We start from the raw sequence: 17759 nt of genomic DNA, 5'->3' as shown, positions 1-17759 counted from the left end.
ATTTACACAGCATTGCTAATTAGGGGCTAGGCTAGACTCCTCGTAATGTAGAGATAAAAAGCCGGTAACTTACGGATGCAGGGTTCCGTTTCCATCGTGGGCACTTGGTCGCATTTTTAATCACAACTTGTATTGTTTGCAAATGTCAAGTTCTGCTGTGTAAATTCATTAGCGTTCTCAGTTGCAAAGAGGTCTCATTTGCTCATGTCTATACATGTGGGTGTATATAGAGATATACATGTGTATATGCATGGGTGTGTGGCAGGGTGTATGTATATTTGCACACCTACACACTTGTTGGTTAAGTGTATGTATATATATATATATATATATATTTACATGTTACATACTTGCACACGTGTTTATATATACGTATATATATATTTATTTATATATATATATATATGCATGGGTGTGTGGGGTGTGCATGTTTTTATATTTATATATATATATATATATATATACACACACATACACGTTGGTATGTATACACACACATTACCTGCAGTGTGTGTGTATATGTATGTGTATATATGTCTGTGTATGTATGTGTGTGGCTTTATGTATACACGCAGATGCATACGCGCACACATATCCACGTTATTGTTTCCATTTGCTGGAAAAAACGAAAAGGAAAGAAAGGAAGGAAAACCAGAAGAACGGAAAATGAAACATTGAACGGAAAAAGTGTCATGTTTCTTCCAGTATATTCTGAACCAGGAAAAAAAACAACAAAAACTGCAGACCAATGTTGGAGATATCTTTTGAGAAAATATGGGTCGTTTTTCTTCCTTTTTTCAATCTTTAAAACTTTCTGCAGGAAAAGAATTTAAAAAAAAGGTTTTTTTTTGTTTTAAATGCCAGTGGAGATGTCAGGAGTCAGATTTGAACCTGAAACATTTTGTATGTAAAAGGGCTCATATATGTGCTGCGTCCTATGAGTGTTGAGTGGAAGGGACATCAATAGAAAAGGCACATATTGATTGTAGTGAAAAAGGTGGCTGAATCCCAAGAAATATCATAAAAACAAGCATACAATACCAGTGTATACACACAGCACAATGTACACGCGTGCGTGTGTGTATAGAAACTGCTGCTGCTGCTACTACTATTACAAGGACAATATCAAGGAAAATAATAATAATAATAATAATATACAGTATTCTGATGCTATAGCAAAGAGAGGAATCTCGTCTTATTTCTTTTGGAGATGATCAAAAGGGAAGAAGATAAAGAAAAAAGAACTTTTTCAGTAACTACCTACAGTTTGTGTGTGGTGAGTGTGTGCACACATATATAATATATATATACAAATATATATATATATATTTATGCACACCAAATATCTCTATACAAGGTTGGCTTGCACGGAACATTAGGTAGGGTTTCATGCCTTGTTAGACACTCACACACAACCATATATACATATGTATATATATATATATGTATCACAAGCACACACACACATATATAATATATAAATCTTTGGCAGACACAATCATATATATTATTACTACAAACATAAACATATGTAAATACACCATAATTTGTCACTCAGATTTATTGTTTGGGGTTTTTTTTTCTTTGTGTTTTTTTTAAAACAATTTGAACACAAAATCAGAAGAAAAAGATGTTACATTGACTAAAAAAATAGCAAAAAAATATTGCTATATCAGTGGTAAAATATGGCTGCCTGTTGGTGGATTTTTAATGAAATGATGATTGGAGGTGGTGAGATGGAGAGAGAGAGAGCTGCTGCTTGTGGGGTGAGGGGAAACGAAAGAACATGGTGGTGGTTGACTGACAAACACATGGATATGATTATTTTGGAAAAAATACATAAAATGTATATTCTGGATAAGTCATGGGAAGTTCTATGAAAGTTGTTGAATTGTGTCGGAGAATGATACAAGGAGACACTGCGAAAGACGTGGATAGATAATGGATTCTTAGGAATATTGTGGAAGACGTAAAGGTACCTACCGATAGGTTTGTTAATGAGAGATATGTCACAGAAAAGCTGAAGACATTGTTAAAAGACACGAAGACATGCCAGATGGAAGGAAAAAGAAATCAGAAGTTGCCAACAAAACGGAAATGTATTGTGAAAGACAAAAGATACGCCACACAGAATTAAAACTCAATCAAAGAACATGGAGGCATTTTCGCAAAAGACTTTAATGAAGCCATTTAATCAATCGCTGTGGCAATCCCTGTGATGTGGTGGTGGTAATTCCTTAACAAATTGAGTCGATTTTACAATTTCTTTATTTTTCATTGCTGGAATTGTTTTCATTTAACATTACTAATTCTTCTGGAAAAAGGCAAGAAGGCCACAACTCCGAGGAAGGAAATTTTCTCCGGTTTCATTTTTGTCTAACAGGCAATTGTTTATTTTCATTGTTTTTTTTTTATGTTCTTTTTTTAAGGTGGCAAACTGATGGAATCTTTGGCTTGCTGAAGAAAAATGCTTAGCAGTATTTTCACAGATTTCTTACATCCTAACTTCAAATTCTGTCAAAGTCGACTTTGCTTTTCATCCTTTTTATGGTTGATCAAATAAAGTCCCAGTCACTGGAGTCAAGGAAATCGACTTGCCTCCCCCCCCCCCGCCCCTCAAAATTCCTGGGCTTCACCAGAATTTCAAAACCTTTGTGTTATTATTACGGCAGCAAGGTAGCGAAATCGTTAGTGTGTTGAGCAAAGTGCTTAGCAAGCATTTCTTTTGACTCACTATGTTCCGAGTTCAAATTCTGCTGAGGTCAACTTTGCCTTTCATCCTTTCGGGGTCGATAAAATAAGTACCAGTCGAGCACTGGGGTTGCTGTAAGCAACTTCACCCCACCCATCCGAAATTGCTGGCCTTGTGCCAAAATTTGAAACCATTATTATTATTATTATCAAATTCATCATCTGGAGGTCAGACTCAAAATACCACCACCAAACATTAATTATAAAAAGGAAAAAAATTGCAAAATCACGTCAAAATGAGAAAAAATGGTGTAAAATGCGATTTTGTGGCAAAAATAGCTGGAAGATATTTTACTAAAAAAAAAAGATAAAAATCTTCGGAGAAATAATAAAAATGACAAAAGGAGTGAAAAAGTGGGTCAAATGAATTCTGAGTGTTTTTCTTTTTTTGTAAGGACAAATTTTGCCCACTTGAAAACATCAAGGAAGGACGCTCATAAGACACAGACACTAAATTAAAGGGAGGTAATTTGATATCCGGCCCGTTTCACAAGGCGGATTAACTCCCTTCCCTCTGTGCTACCTTTCTGGTAAATGTCTTTTTATGTCGTCGTCATTGAAATGATCCGTAACCCTTAATTTATTTTGTAATCTTGCTTAAAAAGGGGGCCGAAAGTAAATGAAACAAAAAAAAAAAAAGGGGAAGAAAGAAAAAGCAAACCAAATATGTTCGGCAGCTGGGTTGGTTAGCAATGGGGAGGGAGAGACTGGTTGGACCGGGGTTATAACTAAACTGGGGGATCAATGTTGGAGGAATAAAAACAAGCGAATAATTTCACTGTCGCCGATGTCTTTCTAGTTTCTTTCTATTTATTATTATTATTATTGGATCTTTTCGCTTTGATCGGCAGATTTTAAAAATAATTTCTTTGTAACTAAACACTTTTAAACTTCGTATACTGGTAGAATGTGTTACATAAAACATCTTTTTCTCTTGGCTTTCTTGAGAAAATTCTGTAGTTTGTAAGATATTTCTTGTTAAATTCTTGTATTTCGGCAATTTCTTGTTCAACTTCTTGACAAACAACAGCAGTAATTGTATTCACCTCAATAGACGTCATTGATTGGTTGAAATTGCCGAAATACGAATAATTAAACAAGAAATAGCTTACAAACTACAGTATTTTCTCAAGAACGCCAAGAGAGAAAGATGTTTTCTGTGACACATTCTACCAATATACGAAGTTCTAAAGTGCTTATTTAATGTTGTTTACATAAAACCTTGATATATTTTATATGTTTGTGACAGCCTCAAGTAGACCAAAGCCTGACGAGAAGATTTGGTAGACAGAAACTAAGAGCTCCATTGCGTGTGTTGGTTTGTCTTCACATCACATAATGTTCGTAAATAAGTGCCACCGTCATACAAGCAGTGTCGTTCGTTTCTAATTTTGTACTTAAAACATGGTTATGAGAGTTACTGCCAAGAATAACATCTGGCTGTGGAAGATCTGCCTCAATGGAAGTATGTGGAATTGGCTGTTCTAGCAATGATATGTTTCAATAAAGTTTACAAATAGCTTCCCATCCAAATGATTGTGGGTTCAGTCCCACTGTGTGGCACCTTGGCCAATTGCCTTCTATTATAATCTTGGGCTGACCAAAGCCTCTTGAGTGGATTTGGTAGATAGAAACTGAAAGAAGGCTATCGTTTGTGTGTGTGTGTGTGTGTCTCTCCCAACCATTAGTAGATAACTGGTGTTGGGTTGTTTACGTCCCCATAACTTAGCAGTTCGGCAACAGAGATCAAAATTAGCACTAGGCTTTAAAAAAGGTTGATTAATTAGACTAGAAATTCTCTAAAGGGGTGCTCCAGTCTGGCCACAGTCTCATGACTGAAACAACAAGATAAATGAAGTTTGACATAACTCAGCACACTCCAAGAGTGTATATGACACAACTGCAACTTTCAAATGTCAGTTGACTTACATCATGTCACACACAAGCATGATTGCATGTGTGTCTGTCTATCTATCTATCTATCTATATGTATATATGGAGGCACAATGGCCCAGTGGTTAGGGCAGCGGACTCGTGATCATAGGATCGCGGTTTCAATTCCCAGACCGAGCGTGGTGAGTGTTTATTGAGCAAAAACACCTAAAGCCCTACGAGGCTCCAGCAAGGGGTGGTGACAACCCTGCTGTATTCTTTCACCACAACTTTCTCTCACTCTTCCTTCCTGTTTCTGTTGTACCTGTATTTCAAAGGACCAGCCATGTCACACTCTGTATCACGCTGAATCTCCCTGAGAACTATGTTAAGGGTACACGTGACAGTGGAGTGCTCAGCCACTTGCACATTTATTTCAATAGCAGGCTGTTCTGTTGACCGGATCAACTGGAACCCTTGTCATCGTAACCGACAGAGTACTGTAGTAATTATATATATATATATATACATACATTCATTATATACACTTGTTTACAAAATACACTTAATACATTGTGTAGAATTGCTATTTATAAGAGATCAGTGGAGGCTGTTTTCTGTTTCAGTCAAGTAAACTTGTCTGGGTGTGTTATATTGGTAAAACACAAGATTGGTGTATATATATGCACAGACACACACACACACACATATATATGCAGTTATACATGTATGTGATGCTCCCCTTTCGCCTGCATTTTCCCTCGTTTTCTTCTCTCCACTTCTCTTCCACACACTTACGTACATAACACACGTTTATGTATAACTGAAAGCACATAACAAAGCAAGTTACCAAATTCAGCCTCAACCCTGCGCATATGACGGACTTTCCTGTCAAAGATGACATATAAGTGTTCAACTTTTGCCGCCTGGTGACCACCACAAATGATTTTTTTCATAGTGATCAAATGTGTCTGCTGTACATTGGCTCACTCTCTCCATCGAATCAATGTTGTCTGAACCGGTGCACGGTATACTACGTGTCGGGTGTCAAAGTGATTGCAGAGCAATGTGAGATGAGGTGTTTGGTTCCAGAACACAATGCACCGCCTGGGCTAGGAATTGAAACTATGATCTCATGTTCATAAGTACAACACCCTAACCACTTGACTATGTGTCCTTACACACACATATATATATATGCAAGTATATACATGTACTTATATACATCTATAATACATTCAAAGTGAGCTTGAATCTTGCTTGCATTGTTACTCAGCCAAACTGGCACATAAGGGGAAAATACTATGAATTAAATTCCCCCTGAAATGTGAAGACAGACTAAAACAAGTTTCACATAAATCGGACAAATGGTTGTTGAGATATTAGGGGTTTTCAGGGTATAAATACCCAAAATGGGGCATAATGGTTTGTTGTTTGATATGAAACTACCATTGCCCAATCTTAATGTTGTTTTCTAGGTTTTGCGCCACTGAACTGCCCTGAGTTCCACTATTAGTTTGACACTGTTGGGGTGACCATATTTGGGATCAGTAATCCAAACAGCTGAGGACAAATGTCTTCCATGGGACCAGCATATTTTTCTGCTCCTTTGTTCTCAGACTCTACATGTCTATTTACCTGCACATTACCATTATCTTGGTGATAGGTACATGAAATGATGCACCGTTGTTCAATCCCTGCATTGTGTTTTGACTCAGGGATTTTTTGGTTCAAAATATCTTTTTGTGGCATGTCATCAAAAGTTGGCTGATAGCAGAGAACTTGGAATTTTCCTGCATTAAATTGCATGTCCTTTCCTTAGCTGCTCTTTTGAACAGATCTTTCTGGAGAAGATTAGCATTGAGAGGTTTCTTCACTATTTGCATTACTTTGTGCCATTGGCAAAACTAGTGAGAGGGGCTGCCTGTGTAACTAACGGCAGCCCCAGGACAGATCCCTCAGACATTCCACTCACTACTAATTTCTCCCTGAAGAGGGCTCCATTGGCCAATACAGTCAGACTTCTGTCTTTTAAGAAGTCATGTAACCCCTCTCCTTGTGACTGTTATCAAAACCTTATCAAAAGCTTTTGTAAAATCAAGATACATCACATCCACATTTGAGAGATTCCTAAGTTGATTCAACACCCGGTCATAATACTGCCGAAGCCGTGTAAAGCAGCTTCCTCCTGAGTGGGAGCCATGCTGCGTGTCAGGAAACAAGTCATTATCTTCCAGGACACGATCAGCTTCCTCCTGCGAATTCATTCCATGGCTTTGTTGATATGTGAGATTAGAGAAACGGATCTGTCAATTTTAGCATTTGCTTGGCTTCCTCATTTATGGGTAGGACACATTATGCTCTCTCACCCCACATCTTTAACTTTCTGGTAGAGGAGCTTTGGAAGAGGATCTGCGAAGACCTGTCGAGGCAAGTGAAGTCATTGTTGTGGCCAATGACAGTACCCACTGATTGGCACCCATGCGAGTGGCATGTAAAAAGCACCAATCAAACGTGATCATTGCCAGTGCAGCCTGACTGGCTCCCATGCTGGTGGCATGTAAAAAGCATCTGCTAAACTCTCAGAGTGGTTGGCATTAGGAAGGGCATCCAGCTGTAGAAACATTACCATATCAGACTGGAGCCTAGTGCAGCCATCTGGTTCGCCAGCCTTCAGTCAAACTGTCCAACCCATGCCAGCATGGAAAGCGGATGTTAAATGATGATGATGATGATGATGAGTTACAGTTCAACTCCAAAAACAAATATTTCAAGGATTTGCCGGTGGTTGTTTGCAAATGTCCACACATTGCTGAGCCTGGTCATTGGTCAGCGTCTGAAGAACTTCCTGACAGAGTCTGTTTACAAGACTGAGCTTATGGAAGGGTTGGCTGATGGTGTTTTGTCAAAGATCAACTTCTGCCGATAATGTTAGGTGCTGGTGGTGTTTGGCTGTTGTTTAAGCAAAGCCTCCTCTTCAACAACAGAATGTCACCCTAAATTTGGTTTATTTTTAAGGCTGGTGTTGCCTTCCTTAAAATGCCTAAACCAGTTTTGTGTGTGGGTGTGTGTGTGCATGTATATAACATTATCATCATCATCATCATTATCAACATCCGTTGTCCATGCTGGTATGGGAAAGACGGTTTGATCAGGGCTGGTAAGCTGGAAAGCTGCACCATACTCCAGTTTGATTTGGCGTGGTTTCTAACGCCAACCACACCATGAGCGTAATGGGTGCTTTTACGTGCCATTTGTGTCACACCAGTAACTGCCATGACAGAGATTTTAGTTGGCTAGACGGGTCTTTTTCTGAAGCATGGCATAATGCCACACACACACACACACATATACTAGCTGAGGTACCCAGTAATGCCCAGGAGCAGGGATATTCCCAGTACCCATTACAATGCCTAATTTCTCTCAGACGGAAAGTGTAAATCAAGACATAGGACAGATAATAGAAGGCGTAAGCAAATTCATTCACAAAACAATAATACAAATAAATATGTGTGGAATTAGAAAATGACAATCGTTTGGTCAGATGAGTGGAAATATATAATCGATGGAAACATAACGAAGGGAATTGTAAAGGAGTGCTATGAAAAAAAAGAACATAAAAGTTTGAAAAGTAAACAAAAAATTATTTAGTGAAAAGAGATTTTATACTTACAGAAACATTTGGAGAGCAGAGGCGACAATGTGGCGGTCATAGAGTCGTAAGATGCTATGAAGAGGGAAAAAAAGCAAATTCTCTTGCAACCTGAGAGAAAATTCTAAGTGCACAGCACTTAAGTTGATGTCTGTGTTTCCTGGGTATAGTTCCACTGATCGTGAAAATCAAATATTGATTGCAACGGTTAGACCCAACAATTTTAAGTGAAGGTGTTAAGAAAATACCTGTTACAGCAACCTCAGAATGTTAAAAGAGTTAATGAATATTTTAACCCCACAACAATTTAGGTGAAATTTTGTTAATCAGTTAATCAAAAATCATCTTACACTTTGCTTGAGTGACCTAGGTAAAAATATATTCGTCTCAACCCGTCCTTAGTGCATATTCCACCTGTGTATAAAATTTCAAGAAAATTAGTCGAAGACTTTAAAAGTTATGGAAGAAAATAACAATCCTATGAGAATTTGCATTTTGAATGTCCTATTGATTTTTGAAAAAAAATCGATGCTGATTAAAAATTATTGATTTTTTAAAAAATTCCAAGTTTGTGAGCACATAAGCCCCACACATGTCAAGTTTTATCAAGATCAGTTGGATAGTATCGGTGGAGTTATAGTAACAAAATTCACAAACATACACAGCCACAAACAGACAGAAATTGCCATTTACATAGTGTATATATATATATATATATATAGATATATATATATATAGATATATATATATATATATATATACATATATACACATACATATGTATACATATATCATTGTCATCATCATCATTGTTTAACGTCTGTTTTCTATGCTGGCATGGGTTGGACGGTTTGACTGCGGTCTGGAAAGCCAGTGGCTGTACCAGGATCCAATCTGATCTGGCAGTGTTTCTACAGCTGGATGCCCTTCCTAATGCCAACCACTCAGAGAGTGTAGTGGGTGCTTTTTACATGCCACCAGCACAGGAGCCAGTCAGGCAGGCCTAGCATTGATCATATTCGGATAGTGCTTTTTACCTGCCACCAGCATGGAAGCCAGTCAGGGAAGTGGTGGTACGACTTCCTATAAGGCAAGAGTCAGACAATTGCAGCCGATGTTGTTCTCTTTGGGAAGATCAATTCTCAGTGGAATCCCTCAAGGAACTGTATTGGGACCCCTACTGTTTGTGGTGGTTCCCTCAGCCACTCTCACCAGCCATATTGATGACACAAAATTATTATTGACCCTGATGACTGACACTGCCAAACACCCTGCAAAAGGGCTGATGAAAAATAACATGCAGTTGAATGCTGAGAATGTTCAAGCCCTCCACTGTTGGCTCACAAACAGACTAGAATCAGAATACAGAGGGCTAGAGGGTAGAGCATTCACTGAGTCAGAGGTGGTGTGACCAGAGAATCCACATGAGAAAGCATGCAACATTCCATGAGCACATTATTGAGATGGCAGTATTGTACAGGTGAAGAGCTGGATGGATTCCGAGATCATTCAGAATCAGAAAAAAAGGTACTACACTACCCTTAGGGAGAACTTTCATTCTCAGTTGTCTGATTTATGTCTCCCCACTCATGTCGGCGGAACTTGAAGCAACCACTACACAAAGACTGATTCAGAGAAACATATGAGCTTCTCGGACAGGCTAAAGGAATTGATGCTCTACTTCCAAGGAGAAGGTGTGGAAGATATGCAGTGGTATGGAAGACCCTGGAAGATCTGGCTCCCAACTTTGGAATTTAAAGCTATTCCAATCATCAGACTGAATGGTACTGCATAGAACCAAAGATCCCGACTTCTCCATCTAGAATATGGAGCCAGTATTGTAACAGCTTAGGTTACAAGGGTCCCCAACTGTTCGACATTCTGCCAAACAGCCTCAAGAATTTGTGATGTGTAAATGCGGAGATCTTCAATGAGTATCTGGAAAAATTTTTATTTGTGATACCAGATGAACCTACATCATGACAGGAGGCACAAAGGAGTCTCTCCACCCAACTTCAACAGAAGCAGCACACAAAACAACTCTAATCACACTGTATATATATATATATATATATATGTATACACACATACATATATGTGTGTATACATACATATATTCTTTTATTCTTTTACTCGTTTCAGTCATTTGACTGCGGCCATGCTGGAGCACCACCTTTAGTCAAACAAAATTGCCTCCAGGACGTATTCTTTATAAGCATAGTACTTATTCTATCAGTCTTTTTTGCTGAACCACTAAGTTACAGGGATATAAACACATCAACATTGGTTTTCAAGCAATATTGGGGTGGGCAAACACAGACACAAATATTATTATCATTGTCGTTTAACATCCGTTTTCTATGCTGGCATAGGTTGGATGGTTTGACTGAGGGCTGGCAAGCCAGAAGCCTGAAACAGGCTCCAATCTGATCTGGCAGTGTTTCTACAGTTGGATGCCAACCACTCTGAGAGTGTAGTGGATGCTTTTACATGCCACCAGCGCAGGAGCCAGTCAGGTGGTACTGGCATGGACCACGCTTGAATGGTGCTTTTCACTTTCCACCAGCAGGCGATGCTGGCAACGATCATGTTCAAATGGTGCTTTTTATGTGCCACCAGCATGGGTGCCAATCAGGCGGCCCTGGAAACGATCACGCTTGAATGGTGCTTTTAATGTGCCACTGGCACAGGTGCTAATTGGGCAGTATTGTTATCGGCCATGACAATGATTTCACTTGCCTCAACAGGTCTTCGCAAGCGCAGTTTATTGCCCAATGATTGAAGGACACTATTACATGTGATGGTTATGCTGCATTGGCATAGGCCACGGTTATTATCTCACTTGGCTTGTTGGGTATTCTCATGCACAGCATATCTCCAAAGGTCTTTGTCATTGCCTCAGTGAGGCCCAATGTTCTAAGATCATGTTTCAACACCTCATTCCAGAACTTCCTGGGTCTACCTCTTCCACAGGTTCCCTCAATTCCTTGGGTGTGACACTTTTTCACACAGCTGTCCTCATCCATATGCAACACATGACCATACCAGCACAGTTGTCTCTCTTGCACACCACATCTGATGCTTCTTAAGTCCAACCTTTCTCTCAGGGCGCTTACACTCTCTCATGTATGCACACTGACATTACACACCCAGCAGAGCATACTGGCTTCATTACTCGCAAGATTACGCATGTCCTCAGCAGTCACGGACCAGGTTTCACTGCCATGTAGCATGGTTGTTTGCACACATGTGTCACACAGTCTGTACCCATAAATATAGATCTATAATATTCATGAATGCACATACAGTCTCCATCTGCCTAAGTTCTTCTCACATTACTGACCCTGAAATAGATCTTTTAGGTTATATCAGACAAAAAATAATTTAAACACATTTGAAAAAAAAAAAAAAGGATAAGAATGAAAACTGAAAAAAAAAATTAGTGAGGCTTTGTAAATGGATTTATTGAAATATAAATACAAATTAACATCTAGATTTTAACGAATAAGGCAATTAGCTATTCTATTTTGTACAATACTTAAGACAATTATGATGGAGAGAAGATGTAAAACATTGCCCCGCCATCATACAGATCTAGGAGAAAGTATGGTTTGTTATTGTCTGGTCACCTTATTGTATTTTATTTCGTCGAGGGAATGAGATAACAACGGAACGGGGTTAGGGGTCGGGGATATTTCATTTTGATGGTTGTCAGAGGGGTTGGTCATGGTGGTGATGGAGGAATTGTAGATTGATACAGAGACACACTCATATACGTTTGTACCTGCATAGATGTATATACAGGTAGATATATACATGTATGTCCAGTTTGCACACACAGATACACGCATACATATAAAGCAACCTGTGGGATTGAATTTACGGTCACACACACTGGAGACGTGAGCAGAAGGAATGACGGAAATGGAAACCAGAAAAACAAAAAACAAAAAAAAACTTAAAAGCAAAAAGTATCTTTGACTGAGAATCATAAAAAAGAGAAAGAGAGAAGGAAGAAAGGAGGAAACAGAGGAGAGATAAAGAGGGGAAGAGAGAGGAAGTCGGAGAGACATGAGAGAGGGGGAGGGAGATATCTGGGGCTGTTGCTTTTGGTGCTCAGTTGCAGGTCCACAGTCAACAAGGCTCTAGCCATGACCATCTCTGTTGATTATTAAAAGAGATTTCAACAAAAATTAATCGTATTTCTGTAGTGATTAACATGATCAATGATTAGTAATAAAAAGAAAAATTAGAAAATTAAAAGGATGGAGTTGGTGGCATTCATGCCTTTCTGAGGTTCATCTTGATGTGACATGTCAGCTCCTGGGAGAGGCTGAAAGAGTAAAGGCTCTACTCCCAAGAACAAAGGTGGGAAAGATATGTAGTGATATACATCTGGAAAACCCTGAAAGGGCTTGTACCAAAATTTTGGTACAAGGTCCCACCGTTGCCATCAGGATACAGAACCAGATACTACAACAGCTTGGGTTTTAAGGGCCCACAGCTCTTCAATATTCTCTTGAAAACCCTGAGAGACGTACATGAAGTGAATGTAGTTGTCTTGGAAACAGAGCTGGATCTCTTCTGGTCAAGGATTCCAAATGAGCCTACCTCAATGCTGGAGGCGTAGATGAGGGCAGCGACATCAACCTCCCTCGTTCACCAGATGCCACACGTTAGGGGAGGTTTCAAGTAGTGAGACTAATTGCAGTGCCCCAGTATGGCCACAGCACCCCAACTGAAACTAATAAATGAACGAAACAAACAAACAAAAAAAAGTGATTAGCAAAATAAACCAATTTGAAGCAGGAAGATGAAGAGAAGTAGTGGTCCATGGCCAACACCTGTTAATTATGTTTATAGTGAGTCAAGGTCAGACTTGATCAAAGACATTCCAGAAATGACCATCCCAGCCTTGTATTTGTGGGGAGGGGACATCCATTATTTTATGTGGCCTTTGTATGAGATGGTGTGTTGTGGAATGAAGGGAATTTGGTTACTATTTCTACTATTTCACCCCCACCCACCACCGTGGTTCATACACAGACTAATACAACCATCGAAGGGTGAAGAAGGTAGAAAGACACACAGCCTAGTTGTAAATGGGTTCAGTTCCTGGACTGGGCAGTACACTATGCCTTTTAGCAAGGGACTTCATTTTGCATTGCCTCAGTCCACTCAGCTGTAAACAAGTACCCATAAGGGAGCACTGGATGTAGACTGCTCCCTTCCTTCCTTCCCCACTTCTCTCTATCTCTCTCACTATGTTCAGGAAAATCGAGTGATCCAAGATGGCCCCATCTCTGCTTCCTCACCCCTAAGAACCCAAAACTACTTTTGAAAGCCGGTGGCATATTATAAGGACATATTCGCTAACGAGTAATGGCTGTACTTTTGTGCTGTAGTAGTAGCAGCAGTGGTGGTGGTGGTAGGGTGGAGTGTCCCAGTACGTGCGCAGTTAATAACCGCCATCATCTCTACAACACCCATAAACTCCACAAACAAATCCTCCTTTGACAGCAGGAGTGGGGCCGGATTCTTTATTGCCACCGTGGACGACAGGTAGAGCCGAAGCAGGCCACAGTTACCTCCCTTGCATCATTGTCCTGACTCTGACCGTTATCAATTTCCATGTTTCAAATTTTGGCACAAGGCCAGCAATTTCCGGGAGCAGGTTAAGTTGATTACATTGACCCCCAGTACTCAAGTCAGTAATTTTTTTATCGACCCTGAAAGGGTAGCAAGCAAAACTGACCTCGGTGTAATTTGAACTCCCAAAGCACAGAAGGACAACATGCCCAGCGTGCTAACAACTCCGCCAGCCTGCTACCTTATCACCTATTTCTATATTAACAATTAAATGTGCTGCCACAACACCGTCGGGTAACAATGTCCACTCATAACACATCCATGTTTTTCCACAGTTGTTTGTTTCCGAAATGATTTTCACGTCTGGATGTCCAAGCTAGCATTAAACCCTCTCAACTGTGAAGAAGTAGGATCTGTGTTTAGTTCAATCAAGCAAACTGTTAACAAAATTAGGTCTGTGACCCAGGACGACATAATATAACGACTGTCGTGGTCAGGTTTGAACTCAGTGGTTCAGCACTTTTACCTTATATATAAATCTTTCTCCTAGCTATTAACACCCTCAAGAGTAGGCAGACTTCTAAAAGGACCCTAAACTCTCTCTCTCAGACTTTAGGGGACAAGCTTCCAATTCAGTCATAAACCTTAACAAAAAAACAAGGGACATTAGATAATGTAGTCCTTGATGTATTATGCCTGAAAATAAGATGGGATGGTCATGACCTGCTCCAGTCAGATGTGGGACTCTGATGACTATCAGCACAAAATAGTTTGGCATGACAGCCACAACTTCACCAAATACTGACATCCAGTTTCCAATAAGACTCAAGTGAACTGTTTTCTGTTTACAAATTATTTTTCTTAAACAGAACTAATTCTAGGAAAATGTGATGTTGTAACATTCATGCTCTTGTCAAGAGTAAACCAACAGGAATCAGAATCTAGGCGTTGAGCATTAAGGGCTGATAGAGAGAACCCTTCCCAGTACAATATTTAAGGGAGGTTAAAATCAAAGAAAAAAAAACGTTTGGAAATGAAGAAAGTCACTGAAAAAAATTCACAGCAGAAAGATGGCATCAGACATAAATAAATAGGAAATTTTCATATTTTAATTTCTGAATTTATACTTCCATGGTTTGTGAAGGATTTTACACACACAAATAGGCTGACAAACACATATATACACAGAGATAGAGAGAGAGACAAACGGGACATATACACACATGAAAGCAAATCCTTTGCTGCTCTACCATTTCTGATGTGTTGATTCCTTCTGCCTTTCGTTCTTTTGAGGCTGATAAAACAGAGAAGCAACCAGTAAAAGACAGGGAAGAATGGAAAGGATTAAAACCCTCTCCTAAAAGACAAAACAAAAAAAGTAAGTTGTGCCTCAATCAGAAACCGTTTATAATAATAATAATAATAATAATAATGAGGATGATGATAATGAGGAGGAGGATTTCAAATTTTGGCACAAGGCCAGCAATTTGGGGGGAGGGGATAAATGGATTACATTGACCCCAGTGCTCAACTGGTATTTGTTTTATCAACCCTGAAGGGATAAAAGATAAAGTGGACTTCAGTGGAATTTGAACTCAGAATGTAAAGAGGGATGAACTGGCACCAAGCATTTTGCCTGGTGTGGCTTATGATTCTTGCAGCTTGTATAATAATAGGCCCAGGGGGGGGGGAGTGATACGTCGAAGGCATCTCTTGCAGGACTCGAAGACACTGTTTGTTGGACTCATGGTATATCAGGTAAATCCCCATAATGTTAGTCATTTATCAACCAGAACCTCGAGTGATGCCCCAGCATGGCCACATTTCACTGCTTGAAACCAGTCTAAGTAGAGAACAGCACCAGAATTCCTTCTAAAACAGACCCAAACACAAGGAATTGCCAAGGTGAGAGGTCAATAAGTTACATCAAACCCCAATTCATGACTGGTACAAATCCCACCCCTACTTCACAGATGCTTATAAAAAAACACAGACAATGTCATGAGGGATTTAAACCCAGAAGCTGAAGGGATGTAACTAAACACCACCAGGTATTGTTCTGTGACCTCTCCAGTTTCTACCACCCATTGCCCTAACTCTAGTAATTTCTACCATATAAGGGCACAAGACCTGAAATTTAGGGGCCGGAAAAAAGTAAGTTACACTGACCCCCCCAGTACGTAACTGGTATTTTGTTTCATCAGGCAAAGCTGAAATAATAAACTAACAACAAATAAATGAAACCAGAGAAAGGAAGAAATATTTTGCAGCCAAAAAATAAGTCAAAACGTTAAAAAGCCAATAGGTCGAGTGATGGTGATTGATGGAGACTGATGAAGATTCGTGGCATGTTTAGGCTGATTGATGCTACAGGATGCCGTTGCAATATGCTGCATATAGGGGCAACGGGGGGGGGGCAGCAAATAGCAAACAGCAGCATGATATGAATTGTCATGATCAGTGAGAAGGGGGTGGGGGCTGTGGGGGGGGGTTGTTTGGGGATGGGGTGGGGAGCAGAAAGAGGGGGGTATGCAGTGTGGTGTGAACTGGAGACGTACGGACAGAAGAAACACACAAACAGGATTAAGCATATTTATACAAACTCAGCAATGTTGATTGTGCACACACACACACCTGCATATATATACATATACACATACACATGTATGTATATATTTATGTAGGCGCATATATACACACACATACACAGACACACATACATACACACACACACAAGGATGTATAATAGTTCTATGTACACGCAATTTAGTTGGGCAACATACTCCCTAGTAAGATCCGTTTTGGCGCCATCTTTGATGGTAACCCCATATGAAATGAAAGGGGCCAGAAATAGGCCCTTACTGTGATGGTATCATAACAGTGGTTCGGTTTGAAGTAATGACATCGGGGGCTAGACAAAGAGGGGCAAAAAAAAAAATCTAGAATTCACTGGATATAATGAAATAGTAGTAGTAATAGTAGTAGTAGTAGCAGTCGTAGTAGTATTAATATTGATTGTAGTCAGAAGTTTATACAACACATGGTGTACATAGCTTTATGTGTGTATATACACACACACATACACACATATATATATATATATATATCGTTCGTTTATAGAGATTTTAAAAACAAACAGAAAATGAAAAATCTTGGTAATGTAAATCATGAGAACACACAGGTGTCTGTGTGGGGGGAGTGTTATGGGAGTGGCTGTATATACAGGGATTGCTGTGGGGGTGGGCATGTTGTGTGGACAACAGGCACTCCCACTAGGAAAAGTAAAGTTTTATATATATATTTATATATATATATATATATACATGCATACATATATATATAAATGTGTGTGCGTGTGTGTGTGTGTATATATATATATATATATATATATATATACACGTATATATGTGTATATATATATATATATATATATATATGTATATATATATGTATGTATATATGTATGTATATATATGTGTATGTATATGTGTATATATATATATATATATATATATATATATATATATATATATGTATATATATGTATGTGTGTATATATGTATGTATGTATATATGCATGTATGTATGTGTGTGTGAGTGTGTGTCTGTCTGTCTGTGTGCGTGAAGTATAGGTTGAACAATTCGATAATACTCCAAGTCTACCAGGGAGGGTCATAGCAACGGAGAGGCTTAGATCTTGCCACAGAACACAATCGACAGACTCTGTCTGTGAGACAAGTCCTTTTCTTCACCGTCCCCTCTAACTATGCTGCCATACTCCAGCTTCATGGTCGAGTGGGGTCTGATGTTAGGAGAGAGAGAGAAGAGAACAAATTCAGTAGTAAAATTAGTGTCAGCACCAATATAATGTCAATGTTTGCAGACCCAGTCAACC

The 17759-nt window shown here is 39.2% G+C and overlaps 1 long non-coding RNA gene across 1 annotated transcript in view; it reads right to left on the bottom strand.

The window, feature by feature from the left end:
- The window catches only part of LOC118766112, a 20478-nt gene extending 3301 nt beyond the window's left edge, over positions 1 to 17177 (bottom strand). Inside the window, exon 1 of the long non-coding RNA XR_005002036.1 lies at positions 16944 to 17177. This is a non-coding gene — a long non-coding RNA (uncharacterized LOC118766112). The remainder of the gene's footprint in view (positions 1 to 16943) is intronic.
- Between the last annotated feature and the right edge of the window lie 582 nt (positions 17178 to 17759).

The sequence above is a fragment of the Octopus sinensis genome, linkage group LG14 (genome assembly GCF_006345805.1).
Source record: "Octopus sinensis linkage group LG14, ASM634580v1, whole genome shotgun sequence".
Lineage (NCBI taxonomy): Eukaryota > Metazoa > Mollusca > Cephalopoda > Octopoda > Octopodidae > Octopus > Octopus sinensis.
This window is presented reverse-complemented; position numbering and strand designations above follow the sequence as displayed.